This window comes from Lynx canadensis, chromosome B1 (assembly GCF_007474595.2).
Source record: "Lynx canadensis isolate LIC74 chromosome B1, mLynCan4.pri.v2, whole genome shotgun sequence".
In the NCBI taxonomy this organism is placed as follows: Eukaryota; Metazoa; Chordata; class Mammalia; order Carnivora; family Felidae; genus Lynx; species Lynx canadensis.
Window position 1 is genome coordinate 170,214,134 of NC_044306.2, and position 18,628 is coordinate 170,232,761.

Below are 18,628 nucleotides of genomic sequence, written 5' to 3' on the forward strand. Positions count from 1 at the left end.
ACCTGGTTTGCAGGAAGATATTGGATCTAAAACAAACACAAAATGCCCATACTCAGCTTTTCAGGTGCAAATGAGCACATCTTCGTGTCCAAAGACACAGTGTTGATCAACACTGGCTGCACATTAAAATTACCCAAGGACTTTTAAAAAATACCAATACCTGGTACCTGGGCCTTAGTCCAGACCGAGAAGACACTCTGGGGTTGGACCCAAGCATGGAGATTTTTCTAGCATCTCCCCAGGTGAATCTATACTGTTATTTTATTTTCACAGGGAAAGGAAACATAAGGGAAAATCTGGGGCTCCATTTATGGAATTTCAGGCAACAGAAAGCATGGAAAGTATTTTAGGGAGCAGATGGCAGAGGGCTTTTCCAGCAGCCTTAAAATCCCTTCAGTAGCCGATCTGCCACTGCCATTCATCGATAGAGCCTTCTGTAAAAACGCTGTACCTACAGCAACCAAATTAGAATTAAACCGACCAGCCCAAGTGCCAAGATCCTAAAACAATTCAGTTCCACAACACTGAAAGAGTTGCCTTCATATTTCAATTATGGATTTTTTCAACTATTCTGTGCATGTCACAAATACTGACACCAGAGGTCATTATAAAACAGAAATCTTTCCTTCTCTGTTACTGTTGTTTATTAACAAACATTATGTGAGCACCTGCTGTGGAGATGTGCACGGGAAGTGATTAGGAGATTAGAAAATACTGACAGAAAAAAATCCCTCTTTAGCTATAAAATCCTATGATTCTGAGGTAAATCTCTTCTCTGAATGCTGAACACTTTAGAAAGACCTCTTATGAGATAGAATTCTGGAGGCATCAAGGACCAAATTATTCACCCAAATTGTCTCCTTTCTGATCTGCCTGAAATTCCTATTTCTTTTCATTGAGTCAATAGAAGTTTCATAGAATTAGCTTGGAAAAGGTGACGTACGCTGTAGCACCTACTGATCCCTTGGTATATATTTGGTGACCAAATCCCTAGGCAATTTTGTTACCAAATCACCTAGAACAAATCTCTCAAGGTTTAGAACCCTGAGCTGGAAAGTTCTGTAGGGGAAAAAGGGACCAGAACAGCCCAACTCTCTGGGAAGCAGTGTGAACACTGCAGGCCTGGAAAGGACACAGATTCTCAAAGAAAAAGAGGAGAGTTTCAAGAGCATGGTCCCAGAGAGGATAGGAAACAGGGGTCAGAAAGACATGGACATCACAATCTCCACCTACTTCTCAAGTGTCACCTTGGGCAGGCTGAGCCTCTGTGTATTCAGGACAACCTGTTGCTGTTTGAACCTTTTTGTCTCTAAGGCCTTCACTTTACTTGACCTTTCTCCACCAGTTTATACTTGCCCTCTTACAACCTGGCCCCTGCTACTGTCTGCTCCTAGTTTCTACCTAATTCCACCTTTCACTAGCTGTCCTACCAATGCCTGACCCAAAATATAGAGTAGGATGATGTCCTTTTATTTATTTTTTTAATTTTTTTATAACGTTTTAATTTATTTTTGAGGAACAGAGAGACAGAGCACAAGCTGGGGTGGGGCAGAGAGAGAGAGGGAGACACAGAATCCAAAACAGGCTCCAGGCTCTGAGCTGTCAGCACAGAGCCCGACACAGGGCTTGAACCCACAAACTGTGAGATCATGACCTGAGATGAAGTCGAACACTCAACCAAATGAGCCACCCAGGCTCTCCTGGGATGATGTCCTTTTAAAAGAAAGCTGAAAAGTAACCCATGGGTTATTGGGAAGCAGAGGAGAAGTAAGATAGGTGTTGATAACAGTAATTGTATTACTAAGACACTGCATGTTTACATGCATAGTGATGTAAATATCATAAATAGTGATGTCAGCAGTAACAGTAAATGTTCTCATTTCTAGGAATGTATTCTCCTCTCCCCCTCCTTCCCTCAATTCTTGTACTATTCTCTGTCTAGAAAGAGTGTTCAGAGAACATGTGAAAAACTCACAAAATCTCCAGAGGGGAAAGATCTGGGCATGAGCTTCCTGCTCCTTAGTGGGCAAGACCTGAGTCCAAAATAATGCTTTTATTGTTTTTATGTAGAAATTCTGAAGTTAATGTAATCTATAGAATTGTGGGAACACATATATAGCATATTTTTATGATGTTACTGTTACATGCTACCTTCTCTAAGAAAAGTTAGCATTTGTTAGACTAACTGTCTTTATACATGAAGATACCATTATAACCACACTTAAAGATAACTTATGTTCCAAAATATTCTGTATCCCAAGCTAAAAGCATTAACTCATGCCTGCTTTTCATTTGCTACCTGTAACCCATATGACATAAAGTTGTTTTGAATACACTGCAAAGTGGGTCTAGATTGGTAAAAAAAAGCTGAAATCAGAAGTCCTCAATCAATGGAAAATGATACTGAGAGAGGTTCTAATGAAGAATGGCCAATATGTTCTAGGTATTATAAATACCATAAATAAATATATCTCAAATGAATCAGACCCAAATTACTGGGTCTAATTTTCAAATTTAATTATAAATACAAATGAGTTTGTTACAATCTAATTGAGATTTACAGTTGCCCTGGGTTCAAAAAATTACACCATAAAAATCTTAGTTTTGTTTGCAGCAATAGCTTGCTAAAACACAATAATAGTAATTAAATAAGAAGGAGTAAGATTTTGAGGGGAAGCTTGGTGTGAATTTTCTTTTTCAATGGTATTTGAATTAGCCATGGAAGATTAATGAAATGAATAAAATGAAATGTATTAACAAATGAAATAAAATGAATGTGGCAAATACTCGAGTAGAAATATTATTAGAAACAATTTACAATCACATGGAAAGAACTTTTAATTGCTTGTTATATCTCCTAGGTATTACATTTTATCAGAAACTGCAATGCCTATGCATCTCTACTAGTGGGTTTTGGTCTGAAGAAAGTAATCAAGACATTTGGACAGTGACATCTTCATCGTCTTCTGTCACTTCATTTACACAATTGAATTTCTACCTAAGTGGAAGGTATCCCCAAATCAAATAATGTCTATAATGAATGCCTCTTCCTTCTACTTAGTTCTGCCTCTCAGAGTGACATATCAAAAGACTTCATTAAGTAGCTAATAAATATCAGAGCCTTCCATAGAGTTTCCTATTGTATGTTGGCTCTACTCAGGCTTCTGAATTTGGGAGACACTAGAAACAGAATAAAAGATAAAGAAGATGGGGCACCTGGGTGGCTCAATCCATTGAGCGTCTGACTTCAGCTCAGGTCATGATCTCGTGGTTCATGGGTCCAGGCCTCGCGTCTAGCTTTGTGCTGACAGCTCGGAGCCTGGAGCCTGTTTCAGATTCTGTGTCTCCCCCTCTCTCTCAGCTTCTCCTCCACTCATGCTCTCTCTCTCTCTCTCTCTCTCTCTCTCTCTCTCTCTCTCTCAAAAACAAATAAAAACATTAAAAAAAAGATAAAGAAGACAAGGGGAAAATGTCTACTGTCCTTAATGCGACATCTTTATAGCTGCCTAGGTGCCTGAAACATCAAAAAGATAACTATTCATTAATTCATTCATTTAACAAATATCCATTAAATGCTTCCTATGTGCCAGGCACTATTCTTGGCACTGAAGATACAGGAGTGAAGAAAATAAGCAAAAATCCCTGCCTTCCTAGAGCTTACACCCTTGTGGAAATAGGCTAAATAAATAAATAACAACATACTAAAATATGTATATATTAAATGTTAAATGAGACATGAGGGCTATGGAGAAAGACAAAATAAGCAAAAAGATTATTATGTTGGCAAGTAGAGTTTTCAATTTTAAACATAATGGTTAGGGTAGATCTTCTTGAGAAGGTGACATGTGAGTAAGGATCTAAAGAAGGTGAGGGAAATGAGCCATGCAGGTAACTGAATGAAAATGGCACAGCAAATTCAAGGTCCCTTAAAGAGAAGTATGTCTAGTGTGTTCAAGAAACAGCAAAGAGGCCACTTATACCAGAGGGAAGTGACCAGCAGATGACACAGAGATGGTTAGGTCAGATACATTCAGGAAGGACAGATTTAGCAGGGCCTATGAAGGTATTATAATACTTTTCCATGTTTACTCTGCATAAGATGGGAAACCATTACAAATTTTAAAGAAAAAGAAGTGTCATGATTGGATCAATGTTTTAAAAGGGGTCACCTTCGTTGTTCAGTTGAGGCTAGACTGTGTGGAGCAAGAATGGAAGGAGACCAACTAGAAGGGAGCTTAGCCCTGGTTTCTCCCAAAGCTGAGCTTGAGCCAATGGCTGCCCACAGATAGATTATTCTGTAAAGTGACCCCAAAGGAGAGGACTTGACACTTAAGAAGAGGGAAACGGGGAAATAAAGCCAATTAAGAGCTTTATGAAGCTTAGCCACTGTGAGCAAGTGGGGTTCCATGCAGGGCAGCCTCTGAAGACATACAAAGCTGACACTCAGAATTTTCCACCTAAAAGATGGAGGAGGGAGTTTTTCCCCAGCAGCTCTCATTCTCCACCAGCTAAGTGTTGTCCCATGGAGATGTAATTCTCTTTAATTCCAGTTTTGAAAAGAGAAAGCAAAAGAGTGACTGAGCAAGTTCCCATAGATATCACACCCAGTGGTGGCAAAGAAACCCTAAGGGAAAGCAAGAGACGAGAAAGCTAGAGATAATCTGAGGGGAGGTACCACCAGGTTACACTTACAAGCAGCCAGGTGTGGAAGCAATGGCTGGAGTAAAAAGGTAAGTTGAGAGTATATGAGGTAGGGCACAAGATTTTTCCCCCACAGGGACTTCAGCAGTAATCCACAATGGTGGGTTGAACAAAAGTCGTGGCAGTGGAGGTGGTGGGAAACTGTCAGATTAGAATACATTTTTAAATGTAGGGCCAAAAATATCTGCTGACCAACTTAATGAGAAATGTGAGGAAAAAAGCACTTTGTGGGGTTTCTGTCAACTGGGTAGGAGAGAATTGTAAAATTATGAGGTTTGGGAGAAGAATAGGGATCTTTGAGTTTGGACATGGTACATTTGATCTTCCTATTAGACAAATGGAAATCTTGACATTTAATTCTGGACTTACAGCACAGGGGAGACATTCAAGCTGGAACTATAAATTTTGAGGGCCCTGGCATATGCACAGTATTTAAAGCCATAAAATTGTTTAAGATCACCAAGGGAGTGAGTATAGACAGAGACAGAGAAGAGGTTCAAAAATGAAGATATGGAACACTCCATCATTAACATATGAAGTAGAGGGAAAGAAACCAGCAAATGAGATCGAGAAGGAAGCAGACACTGAAATGGAAGGAAAACCAGGAGATAGTGTGCTAGAAGACAAGTTGAGAAAGTATCGCAAGAAAGAAAGACTGATTAAGCCTATCAGATGGTGCTGATAGGCCAATGGACCCTGAATTTAGCAATGAGATGTCACTGATGACCATGACATGAGGTGCTTGGGGCAAAAGCCTGGTTGGTTTGGATTCGAAAGGCAGACAGGAAGGGACACCTGGATGGTCACTCAGTTAAGCATTTGACTCTTGATTTCAGCTCAGGTCATGATCTCACGGTTCATTAGCTGGAGCCCTGTATCAGGCTCTTGTGCTGACAGTGCAGAGCCTGCTTGGTATTCTCTGTCTCCCTCTTTCTCTCTGCCCCTCTCCCACTCTCATGCATGTGCCTGTTTGGTCTCTCTCTCAAAATAAATAAATAAACTTTTTTTTTTTTTTTTTTAAGGAAGATTTAGAGTTCATATGTATGAAAATCCTTTCAAAGAGTTTTACTGCAAGGAGAGCAGGAAGTCAGAGAATAAGATGGGGCAAAGAAAGTTCTTCTTTAGATGGAAGAAATAATGACATTTGTATGTGGACAGGAATAATCTAGTTAAGAGGGAAACTGATGATCTAGAAGAGAGAGAGGATAATTGGCCGAGCACTGTCCTTGACTAGGTAGGAGGGGATGGAGTCTAACACACTAGCAGAAGTGTGGGTCTCACTTGGCTTGCAAAGCTCCATCACACCAGTGGAAGGAAAGGTAGAATCTGTAGGTGAAAGGCTTGTCCAAGGAGCTTGTTGAAGTTCTTTTCTGGTTGCGTCTATCTGAATAGTGAAATAAGAAGCCAAGAGTGGGGTCAGAAAAAAAGATGCTGGAGCTTTCAGGGGAGAAGAGAAGGTATATATTTGACATCAAGGAAAGTGGGGAAGTGAAGAGTAATTGCCAGGTGTCTTAGTCCATTCAGGCTGCTATTACAAAATATGTTGGATGCTATTACAAAATAAACAACAGAAATTTATTTCTCACAATCCTAGAGGCTAAAAAAGTACAAGGCAAGGTGCCAACAGATTCAGTGTCTGATGAGGGTCTGCTTCCTCGTTCGCAGAGAGCAGTCTTTTCACTGTCAAAGAAGTGAGAGAGCTTTGTGGGGTCTGTTTTATAATGGCACTAATCTCATTCATGAGGGCTTCACCCTCATGACCTAATCACCTCCCAAAGATTGTCCCTTTTAAATATCATTACACTGAGGGTTACATTTCAACATATGAATTTTGGGAGGGACACAAACATCCATTGTATGGTACCAAGTAGCACTAAGGGACCAGTAGAGGGTCAGGTCATGAGTTTAAAATGACACTGGTCAACCTGGATGTGAACTTTTCTCCATCAAGACCCAGATTTCCAGGTGAAAACACAGCAGAGGCAGAGTTGGATTTAACCAGGGCTGTGGTTTAGCCAATGACTACAAAGACACTGGACAGAGAGAATCAAGAATCAGGAGTGTGTACAAGACAGCGACTTCTATAATTGCTCTGGAATTAGGCTGATATGGAAGGACACGAGGGCATGAAGTAGATGAGAAAGAGTGAAAAGTGTGAGATTGATCACAGTAAGATCAACCGCAACTGCGCTGCCCCACAGTGATTACAATGAATATTTCCAAGTCAAGGACCACAGTGTAGAATCTTAGGCCCCAGGAGAATTTTTAAAAACTTTTTATTTTAAAGTAATTATTGACTCACAGAAAGTTACAAAAGTAGTCCTGTGTACCCTTTACCTGTGCACTCTCCCGCCAATGGTGACATCATTGATAACTATAGTATAATACCCATGAGCATTCTTAGGGTATTGGGTGCCTTGTAATTAGATTAAATTCAATGAAAGAGGGAATGATTCCATAAAAAGAAGTAGCACTCACTCAGTGGTATTCATATACTTGCCCTCTCCTTCATTTGCATCCGGTGCATGGACTTTGAGCCAGATGACCAGACTCGGGGCCAGACACACTTGAGTTCAAATCCAAGCTCCACTTCTCATTGGCTTTGGCATCCTAAGCAGGCTATATTGTGGTACAAGGCTGAAAATTATGCCTCAGTATCACATGCCGCTTTTAAAATGTATGTATCTGGTAAAATCAGGAGGGCCTCAAATAGCCTTGGCTATTTGGTTCACAGACAGCAATAGAGCACGTAAGGTCATCCATCCTCCTTATCAAAAGGAACAGGCACAGTTCTGGCTTATCCCTGAGTAGTGGCTTTCAGTTCCCTGCAAGCCCTTGGAATTATTCAAATCAGGAAAGTCACATCCTCCCTTGGGAATGAGGGCCCACTCCTGATTACGTAAACCCTACCTCCCACAGCTCCTGGTTGTTCACTCTGCTCCTGAGCACAAACCTGTGGAGCCTTGCATAGTGTGAGGTGTCCATCTCCCCTTAATGAACTGCTATTGGCCCCAGCTGTCCTCTGCATCATAGAAGGCGATCAAAACACATGCATCACCTCTCTCGTCTTTTAATCTATAAAATGGGAATTCAAATACAACCACCTCCCCCAAATCAGATAAACTATCTTACAGTGTCTAGGTCAACAAATATTCCCTACCTCTCCCCCTGAAGATGAGACCTCAGTTTCAGCGCAAGAACCACTTTCTTTGCAGTGGCTCTTTCTCCTTTCTTGGAACTCCTCTGGCAATTATAACCTTTACTATTCTAATGATACATACATTATCTTTTCATATGTATCCATTTTCACTGCCACGTCACTGCAGAGTATGCCTTTGCTTGTCTATGCCTCAAAACACTCTCTGCAGTTTTGTGATCACAAAAGATGCTCAATAAATAGAAATAATAGCTAACATTTACTGAGTACTTACTAGAAGTCAGGCCCTGAGCTAAGAGTCTTACAATAAACTTCACAATGGATGAGATAGTGATTGACTTATCCAAATATGGTGGCTTAAACCAACAATTATTATACTTCATGATTTTGCGGGTCAGAAATTTGGGCAGAACTTAGCTGGGTGAAACTTCTACGTGATGTCAATGAAAGTCACTCAGTAGTATCTGGCTGACAGATGGACTGGTCTGAAGGGCCCAAGATGGCCTCACTTCCATGTCTAGCACCTTGGTGGAGATGGCTGGAAGGCTGGGCTCATCTGATGCCATCAACCACAATACTTGGTAACTCAGGGTATTAAGATTTCTTATATGGAAGGGTGCCTGGGTGGCTCAGTCAGTTAAGTGTCCGACTTCAGCTCAGGTCATGATCTCATGGCTCATGGGTTTGAGCCCCGTGTCAGGTGCTGTGCTGACAGCCCAGAGCCTAGAGCCTACTTTGGATTCTGTGTGTGTCTCTCTCTCTGCCCTTCCTCCACTCATGCTCTGTCTCTCAAAAATAAATAAACATAAAAAAAAAAAAAGACTTCTTACATGGAGGCACAGAGCTCCAAAAGCAAGTGTTCCTATGAGCAAGATGGCAGCTGCATGACCCTTATGACCTAGCCTTGGAAGTCACATCATGTCACCTCATTGTATTCAATTGGTCAAGCAGTCACAAGCCCACCCATTTCAAAGAGAGGGGACATAGATTCAACCTGTTGATGGGAAGTATGTCATAGAATTTTTGATCAGGTTTTAGTCACTAAAGATATCATACCCACTCTTAAAAAAGTAAATTTGGACTTACAGAGAAATTGAGTAACTTCTTATGTCATGCGCCAGGGTGACTGTGTTAACCCCTGAGAAGGATGTCCACCAATCTCGCTCTGAGATAGGGACCCTACAGTATCTGCAATACTTGTTTAATTAAGATACCTTACATTGAAATATTTTAATGCTCTTCAAAGAATTCACAGTATATAAAGAGAGAGCTAGCTGCTTCTTATAGCCCATATATTCCTTAAACAGATACTCCTACAAGTCTGAGCATATAGTTTACAGTAGAGGGAAGATTTATCACTTTGCCAGAGCTAGCATATGGTTATGACACATTTATAGGAGTGACTGAAATGATTTGGAAAGATGTGTCTAAGTTGCATCACATCACCCAAGATTATGAGGCATCCTAAAAAGAAGACTGATTTAGAGGCATTATGGCTAATGTCGTTGCAGTTGAAAATTGCTCTGCATTTGCATATACGTGCCTTGAAAAGCAAAAAGCTAGAGTCTGACTTTTCTGGAAACTGCTTAATTAACATGTTGAATATTAGTTTGTTTAATGCATGCCCCTACAGGCAAGGGGTGTGTGTGTGTGTGTGGGTGTGAACACACACAAGTGTGGGTGTGTATGTATGTGTGTGTTTCTGGGGGGAGGTGAGGGTAGGGGCCATTAGAGACAATATTACCACATTATTTTGATGTGACTCAGATGAAGAGTAGCAACGTGGCAGTGACAAAAATGCAGAAGACGGTGGCACTGAGAATTGTATTTCTGGTGTGAAATCGATTGAAGAACTGAGGGCCATGGGAATAAAGCGATCTGATGTGGTAATGAGGCAGTGGAGCTCCTGCAGGCTGAGGCTAGAATCCCAGAGCAGACCCTGCACACTGACTGAAACTTGAACCAACTGCCCAATGCATCCAAACCCCAGTTTCCTTACTTATGAAGTGGAGCTAACACCCCAGTAAAGCACTGCTGCAAAAATCAGACTGCACAGACAGTGCCTAGACATGGGTCTGACACTTTGGGGGTATTTAATAAATGCTGTTTGATGATGATTATCAGGAGACTGTAATTCTTGGTTTCCTCTGATCAAGTTCCCTGAACGGCGGAAACATCACCATCAAATTCCCTGCTATATTAAGGGCATTTTGGCACAAGACATAGTGTATGGTAAGAACTCTATAACTATTTTGGTATAAAATGTATGCATGCATGAATTGAGCCAGAGATGGAGAAGAACAAAAATAATGGGGTTAGGGAAATGCTGTGGCAACATCTCCAAGCGGTGAGAACACAGGCTTTGAAAAGAGACATGCCTCTGAAAATCAGCTATGTCCATCCATAACTGTGGGCTGCTAGAAAGATCATAATGCTTCCCTCATGAGTTGTGGCAATTAAAGGAAGTACTGTATGTAAAGCACCTTGCACAGTGCACACACAGAGAACACATTCCAACACTGACTACTGCCCTTGTTAGTACTGTTAATGTTCTAGGCAATGGACCCCATTCCTCGGGTTTCTTCCTCACTAACTGTGAATTCAGTACATTTGTGCATACATTCAATTAGAGCAAGAATTTTGTAAGCCTGTTAGCTTTTAACGTGCCTTCTGCAGATTTACAAATCTGGCTTTCTTTTCTTCTTCTTCTTCTTCTTCTTCTTCTTCTTCTTCTTCTTCTTCTTCTTTTTTTTTTTTTTTTCCTGCTTAAAATGTTTTGGCTGTAGGTTCATGCTAATTCTATTGATTGGTTAAAGTCACATCTACTGTTTCTTTAACTTAGTGAAGATGCTTAGTGCCACAGTAGAATGGATATAAAACCTCACACTATAATTATCTATTTTCAACCAAAATAAAATGATTTATATTCTATTTCATCTCCCCGAGCAGTTGATATATACGCTTATATTTAATTTTATTTTTTATTCTCTGTAAGGCTTGTCTCTATTAATTACATACAAAGCACATTTCCCCCCAATCTGGTAACCAGCTGCAGCATTTCAGTGTTTTCATCACAAAATGTCAAACTCACAATTGATTCTGTGATTCAAAGAAATGGTTGCATAGTCCTCTGAGCTCTGTAATGAAATGTGTTTGTTGTATTTCGTATTATACCAAAACTTGACTTTTCCCATTATCTTTCTTTTTAAATTACAAAAGCAATACATGTTCTGGCCTACACATTGATTACTGAAGCAAAGAAAAGCGTTCTCTCAAAGTATTGTATTTCTTAAATGCACTCTATAGATTTTAAGACTTTTCATTCAAATGTTAAGTCTGATTCAATCAATCCCCAGTCTCTTCCTTCCTTAATAAAATTACTACAGTACTATCTTAAAGGAATATTGTAGAGGATTTTTTGTCTATGAATTTTCTGAAAATAAGTCCATGGATAGGAAATTTATAAGAGAAAAGCATAAGCGGCCAGCAAACACAAGAAATAACATTCACCTTCCTATGTAAGAGAGGAAAGATACCTTTTTCCTATTCCCCTCCTAGGTTCTCCAGATGGGGCTCCCTAATTGGACCAGCAACAGACTGAGAAGAGAAGAAAATCATACAAATGTACTTAATATAAGTTTCACATGAAGACCTGGGGCACCTGGGTGGTTCAGTAGGTTGAGCATCTGACTCTTGATTTCAGCTCAGGTCAGGATCCCAGGATCTTGGGATCGAGCCCTGAATCAGGCTCCACACTGAGTATAGAGCCTGCTTCAGATTCTCTCTCTCTGTGTTTGTTTAAGGATTTAATAAAACAGAGTAAATTTTAAAGACAGATGGCAAAGATGGACAGTGCCATTCATTAAAGAGCCACTTCTTGGGGCGCCTGGGTGGCTCAGTCGGTTAAGCGTCCGACTTCAGCCAGGTCACGATCTCGCGGTCCGTGAGTTCGAGCCCCGCGTCAGGCTCTGGGCTGATGGCTCAGAGCCTGGAGCCTGTTTCCGATTCTGTGTCTCCCTCTCTCTCTGCCCCTCCCCCGTTCATGCTCTGTCTCTCTCTGTCCCAAAAATAAATAAACGTTGAAAAAAAAAAAAATTTAAAGAGCCACTTCTTTAACTCAGATTTCAGGACATAGGGAATTTAAATGTCTTCTTATAGCACAATTACTTGAATTTGATAGTATTTCAGCTCTTGTCACAAGAAGGACTGTCATTTCCTGTCTGAAACACTTATTAAGTTACAAAAATTTCTCTTCGATCTTTGCAGAGGTATTTCAATTCCAACCTGGCCACCTGTGTTCTACAATATCACTAACAGCATTCCGTAAATATCTTTCAAAGTTTTATCTGAAGGTGGAAGAATGCAAATTCTGAAAGGCAATACAAACCTGCAAAATATAACCGGGCTGCCAGGAAAAAAAATACTGGCAACATATACAGGAAATCCATTTTGCAATCAACCTGGATCTTATCAAGGTTCTGTTTGCTATACAAATAGTGATGAAGTAGATATCTGAGAGGTGATTGGGGTTATTTACTAAGTAATCACCCAATGTTCTGTGATTAAATATGGGGCATTAGCTAGAGTTAATAGAAAAGGGACTCTAACAACTCAACACACATGCCTATTTTATCTACAAAATACTGCTCACTTATTTAACGTACCAATGAATCCAACACAAAATAAATAGCTAGGCAACTGGTTTCTGTTTGTCTTTAGAACGTTCTAGGAGCAGAGAGGCAAAGACATGAACAATCTGATTACTCAGTCTTGCCCACAGAGATGGAGAGAAGACATTTGTGATTTACAAAAAAAAAAAAAAAAAAGAAAAAAAGAAAAGAAAAGACCTGCACAGGTTTTGGTAGCAAAAGGAAAAGGAGAAAGTGAGTATCTCTTCACCTAGAGGTGAAGGCAACTGAACCTAGAATGGAAAAGAAAGGTGATGGTTGGTGGCAAAGTGATCCTACATGATCTTGAGAAATCCTTCTCTTCCCAGCATCTGGTCACCAGATCTATAGACAAAACAACCTGCTTTTTAAAAAATATCACTTATAAGTTTTTTCTTTTAATAACAGCGATATATTAAAAAGAATAAAAATTAACTATAATTCTCAACACTATTGTTGATACTACATACTTCCTCCAAGGCTTTTCTCTATGTACAAACCCTTTTACAGACAATATGCTACTTCAATGTGCTAGGTAGCCTCTGCGTTTATGCCATAATTTGAGTTAAAATTTAATGCATTCACTTGATAGTTAAATATGTGGCCTTTGGAATGAGAAACCTGGATTAAAATTCAATAGTTTGGAGCAAAATACTTAAATCCTCCATGGTTTTCTTTCCTCAATCATAAAATGTGTAAAATATCTTCCTAGGGATCAGGATTCAGTGAAGATTTGGTAAGACAATGTACTTAAAGCACTGCACATAAGAAGATATTAAGCTCTAGATTAATAGCAGTTATTCTTACTTCATATGTGTTTTAAAATTAGCCATGTATACAACTGGGGTGTTCATTTGTGCCGTGTTAATCTTTGGAAGCTGGATTCTGGTACTTCCAGTGTGTATCCTGACCAAAGATGGCTGACACACACTTCTTGGCATTCCCAGGCCCATTAGTTGACAAAGGGAGAAACTCAGTCTGAAATCAGTTGGCACTATTAGGAAATAATCTGAAAACAACCCATCATTTTAAATATGGATACCTCAGTTTGTTCTCTGTATTTCTCTGCCTTTAAGAGTCTCTTCTGGTTTACCTCCCTCTCTGTTTTTATCTTATTTTTCCTTCCCTTCCCCTATGTTAATCTATTGTGTTTCTTAAATTCCAAATGAGGGTTGCTGGAGGAGAAGCAGGTAGGGGGATGGGCTAAATGGGTGAGGGGCATTAAGGAAGGCACTTGTTGGGATAAGCACTGAGTGTTGTTATATGTAAGTGATGAATCATTACATTCTACTCCTGAAACCAATATAACACTATATTTTAACTAACTTGAATTAAAATTTTTTTTAATATAATTTATTTTCAAGTTGGCTAACATACAGTATATACAGTGTGCTCTTGGTTTTGGGGGTAGATTCCCATGATTCATCACTTACATACAACACCCAATGCTCATCCCAACAAGTGCCCTCCTCAATGCCCATCACCCATGTTCCCCTTTCCACCGTGCCACCTCCCCCCAATCAAGCCTCAGTTTGTTCTCTGTATTCAAGAGCCTCTCATGGTTTGCCTCCCTCTCTCTCTGTTTGTAACCATTTTCCCCCCTTCCTTTCTTGAAAACAGTGTGGAGGTTCCTCAAAAAATTACAAATAGAATGACTCTACAACCCAGCAATAGCACTACTAGGAATTTATCCAAAGGATACAGGAGTGCTGATTCATAGGGGCACATGTACCCCAATGTTTACAGCAGAGCTTTTTTTTTTTTAACGTTTATTTATTTTTGAGACAGAGAGAGACAGAGCATGAACAGGGGAGGGGCAGAGAGAGAGGGAGACACAGAATCTGAAACAGGCTGCAGGCTCTGAGCGGTCAGCACAGAGCCCGACGCGGGGCTCGAACTCACAGGCCGTGAGATCATGACCTGAGCCGAAGTCAGACGCTTAACTGACCAAGCCACCCAGGCGCCCCTGCAGAGCTTTTAACAATAGCCAAATTATGGAGAGAGCCTAAATGTCCATTAACTTGAATTTAAATTAAAAAAAGAAAAGAAAAAGAAATAAATACAGATACCTAACAAACACATCTTTATTTGCAGATGCCCCGTTTAGTATGACCTATAGAGATGAAGCATTCACATGATGACTACAGTACCTGGGTTGGGATCCTCACTCTACCTCCTACTAGCCATATGCCCCTGGACCAATCACTTCACTTCACTCGGTCTCCGTTTACTCAGCTGCAAAAAAAAATAAGTAAAGCTTAGAACAGTGTCTAGCATGTTTTTTTTTCAGTAGTATCAGCATCATACAGAGCACTTTGTGGAATTTATATCCAGAGAAACACGTATTTAAAGATTGCTTAGTACCACCATGAGACTGAGATCTAGGTTTACAAAAACGGGTTTTCATGTTTCCACTCATCCATAGCTTATCCATGAGAGTTCCTCTCCCAGTCACTCTGCAGATCACTGCAGCAATTCCAGATATTCCAAACAGATGTAATAATATTCTGTGAGGGAGGGGGGCATTTCTTCCCATGACTAACTGTTTATTAGTAAAGAAAACCTTTGCCAGAAGCTCTCACCTGGCTGCTCCTCATATCCCACTGGGCAGGGCTGTGTCACAATGCCTATGGCCAGGGCTAGTCACTGGTAAGGGGAATGACATCACCAAGAATGGCCTGGGTTAATAGTGCCTCATCCTAGGCATATGGGAGAGTGGAAAACTTTTAAAAATTGCAGGGAGGGATCGTCCGAGAAAAGGAATTAGGGGATGGGGGAAGGAAGCAAGGAGAATGATTGCTTATAGGCAATCCGTAAAATCTAACACCAAATTCTCAGTAATTTCTACCATATAGTAAGCACATACTGTATACCAGACACTTGCTTTGTGTGGATTATAATTCTCATAACAGTCTACTCCAGTCGGGCCCTATCCCCATGGCTCCCATGAAGCACTCTTATCTTGAGTCACTTCTCTATCCTCATATTTACTGCTCGGTAGCAACAAATGCAATTAACCCTTCCCTAGACATATCAAAATTTTCTTATGTTTTCCCTCTGCTCACTACTTCTTTTCCAAACCTTCAGCCGTTCCCTTCTTGTCAATATGGCATCTAAATGATGGAATCCCCCAGGGCTCATGCTGGACCATTTCCATTCTCTGTTCATTCTTTCTCCTGGAGCCATCTCTTACAGGCCTATGGCTTTAACTATAAGGAAAGCTAATGATTCCCAAATTAAGATAGTTTTAAACTAGAAGTCCCAGCTTGAACCCAAATTATTAGAATGTTTTTCTTTTTAAAAAATATTTTGATTTTATAAAGCATATTTCATCTCTTATGTCTCTAATACTTCCTTTTATTTCTCCCAAAACTGGAGGACTAGTTACAAAAGTCCAGTACATCAAAACACACATTTACTGAGCACATTTATCTCAGCCGAGGGCCTTGACTGCTCTGGGACCAAAAGCCTGTGGTAATTTATGAGCCTTTAAAGTCTTAGAAAGAAATATCAGTTGAACTCGGTGCAAATATGAGAGTCTAGAAGCTCATTCAGTGCTGCCTCCAAGATCAGAAAGAACCTTTGGGAAAACTAAAATTCACTAGCAGCCCTGACATATCAGAAGGAAGCTAATAATGTTGGGATGTCCTGCTGGTCAACAGTCCTCTGGGTTTCCTTAAATCATTCAAAAACATATTACTGTCAGTCACTCAGCTGGGCCTCAGAGAGCCACATGATTGAACTGGCTCTGCTCCCAGTTATTGATTCAAATGTGGTTTCAAGGATAGCAAAATGCTTGGGGCGATGCAAGGCTCCAGTTCAACATGAAAGGAAGGTCAGCCTTTCATTCGCTATGTTGCTTCACTCATTGACCCCTGAGTACCTCCAAACATTGACCGTGGCAGAGCTGAGTTTTCTAAACTCCTACATCTCCTTTTGTGGGTCATGGGGTTTTAATTAATACCCAAGGGAAAATGCTTTCTCCTGGGACAGGAAGCTGGCATGCCCTAAAGGGTGATGTACAATTTGGGGTTGTAGCTGCAGTACTCACAAACTGCCACTCGGGGGACAAGCCGCTCTGTTACCTGGGCCCTGTGACTGCTTCTGAAAACAAAACCCTCTGATGGGATCATTTTCCTCCAATATTGGAAGAACAATCTAGAAACATGACTGCAAAGTCTCAGGGCTGTGTGTCTACATATACATAAATATACATTTATACACAGAAGCCTTTCAGCTCACACGACTTGAGAAAATCCCCAATTTCCACCTACCCAATGGGGTAAACAGTAAAACCTTGGATTGTGAGTAACTTGTTCTATGAATGTTCTGCAAGATGAACAAACATTTTTAATAAATTTTAACTTGATAAACAAGTGATGTCTTACAATATGAGTAGTACCTGGTGCCAAATGTCACATGATCACAACTGAGCCAATGGTCCTTGAAATTCTCATTTATGTACAAGTGCTTTGGATTACAAGCATGTTTCCAGAACAAATTATGCTCGCAAACCAAGGTTTTACCATACTTCTTTCATTTTGCTTGTTATTTCGTCTGATCTAGCAACTAGAGTGGGTTCCAGGGAGCTCAAAACAAAGGAAAGGTCTAACCTCTGGAGGAACACAACTATATTTTACACATTTGTGGAGGAAGGGATATGTCAAAAGCTGGGATCTTTCAGAAGATCGGGTTGGAAAGATATTAGTGGCCCAAATACTTCTACACACTGAACACCTGAGCACGTGTTTCACATTCACTGTGCAGCAATGTTTTTTTCCTTTTTCTCTTTCTTTTCTGTGGCTGTTAACAATTAAAGGGAAGTGTCGGCACATAAATTGCTCAGTATGACTCCAATTTTGTCTACTTTCTCTAGGTCTCTGCCTCCCTCTTTATTTACCTTGACATGAGAACCTTTATTCTTGCCAAAAGAGGCAGTAGAGGTGGAAACGCTAATTTATTTGTGTGTCATCACTCTGAAAACTAAAAAAGGAACCAGATTATCCAAGGAACACTGTAAGACAAAAAAGGCACTGCTATAAATATACCTGTGAAGATAAAACTTTGAACTTTTTTTTTTTCACCTGTCTTCAGGAAATGGCCAAAGGTTATATTTTGTCATAACAGGCCTTGGATGTTAGAAAATATCCCTGAGGCACCTGCATGGTTGTCAGTCGAGCGTCCAACTTCAGCTCGGCTCACCATCTTGTGGTTTAAGAGTTCGAATTCTGTGTCAGGCTCTCTGCTCTCAGCACAGAGCTTGCTTTGGATCCTGTGTCCCCCTCTCTCTCTGTCCCTTTCCCCTTTCAAAAATAAAAAAAAAGAACTATAGAAGATATCCTTATACATTTACATAGACATGCAGACACACACACAGACACACACACACACACATAATTTGTAGAAAGCTTAGAAAGAAAACCAAAAGTCAAGATAGATCAGTCCCTGATTGATACCATGGTCAAATATCAGGGATCATGTGCTTATAAAAACAAAATGGTCACCAGAATTCAGGAGTATGACTAGCATAAACAGAGGCCCAGGGTCAGTCAAGCCAATGGCGTTTTTTTCTATGCCAATGACCAACCAATTTCAGGGGCACTGTGACTAACTTCTGGAAGGCTGTAACAAGAGTTCATAGCTGGTCTCACAAGCAGGACCTAGCACAGAGCAGGATCCACATTTGCTTCTGATCCAGAAAAGGATATTTGAGGAGAAGAGCCAGTTTGAGAACCTTGTAGCATTTTCCAACCCAAGACCAGTCTGTCCTGTCTGAGCCCAGACCATTCCCCTGTTGGCTTATGAGATTTATTTAATAAATAAATAAATATAAAATAAATACAAATAAATACATATAAAAGATGAGACCAAACCAGTTGCCACCTCAGAATAGGGTCAAGTATAAGGAAACATGGAGTATTTCATTGTGGGAGGTAACTGTGATTCAAGTCCAGCTGCTTCTAAGACATCATGGTAACAGCCAAGAACTCATGGATTTTAACAATTCTTTTGGAAGCGAATTGGCATGATTCTTTCTCTGCTTCTGTTAAGAGCTTAGGCTCTGGCATAAGGTGATTTCACATGAGTTCTAGAATGAGACCTG

The 18,628-nt window shown here is 40.3% G+C and overlaps 1 protein-coding gene across 1 annotated transcript in view; it reads right to left on the reverse strand.

Annotated features, from left to right (window-relative positions):
* The window catches only part of GRXCR1 (glutaredoxin and cysteine rich domain containing 1), a 315,239-nt gene that overhangs the window by 172,428 nt on the left and 124,183 nt on the right, over positions 1-18,628 (reverse strand). Inside the window, exon 3 of the transcript XR_003968455.1 lies at positions 14,676-14,760. The gene's annotated coding sequence lies outside the window, so the exon portion shown is untranslated. The remainder of the gene's footprint in view (positions 1-14,675; positions 14,761-18,628) is intronic.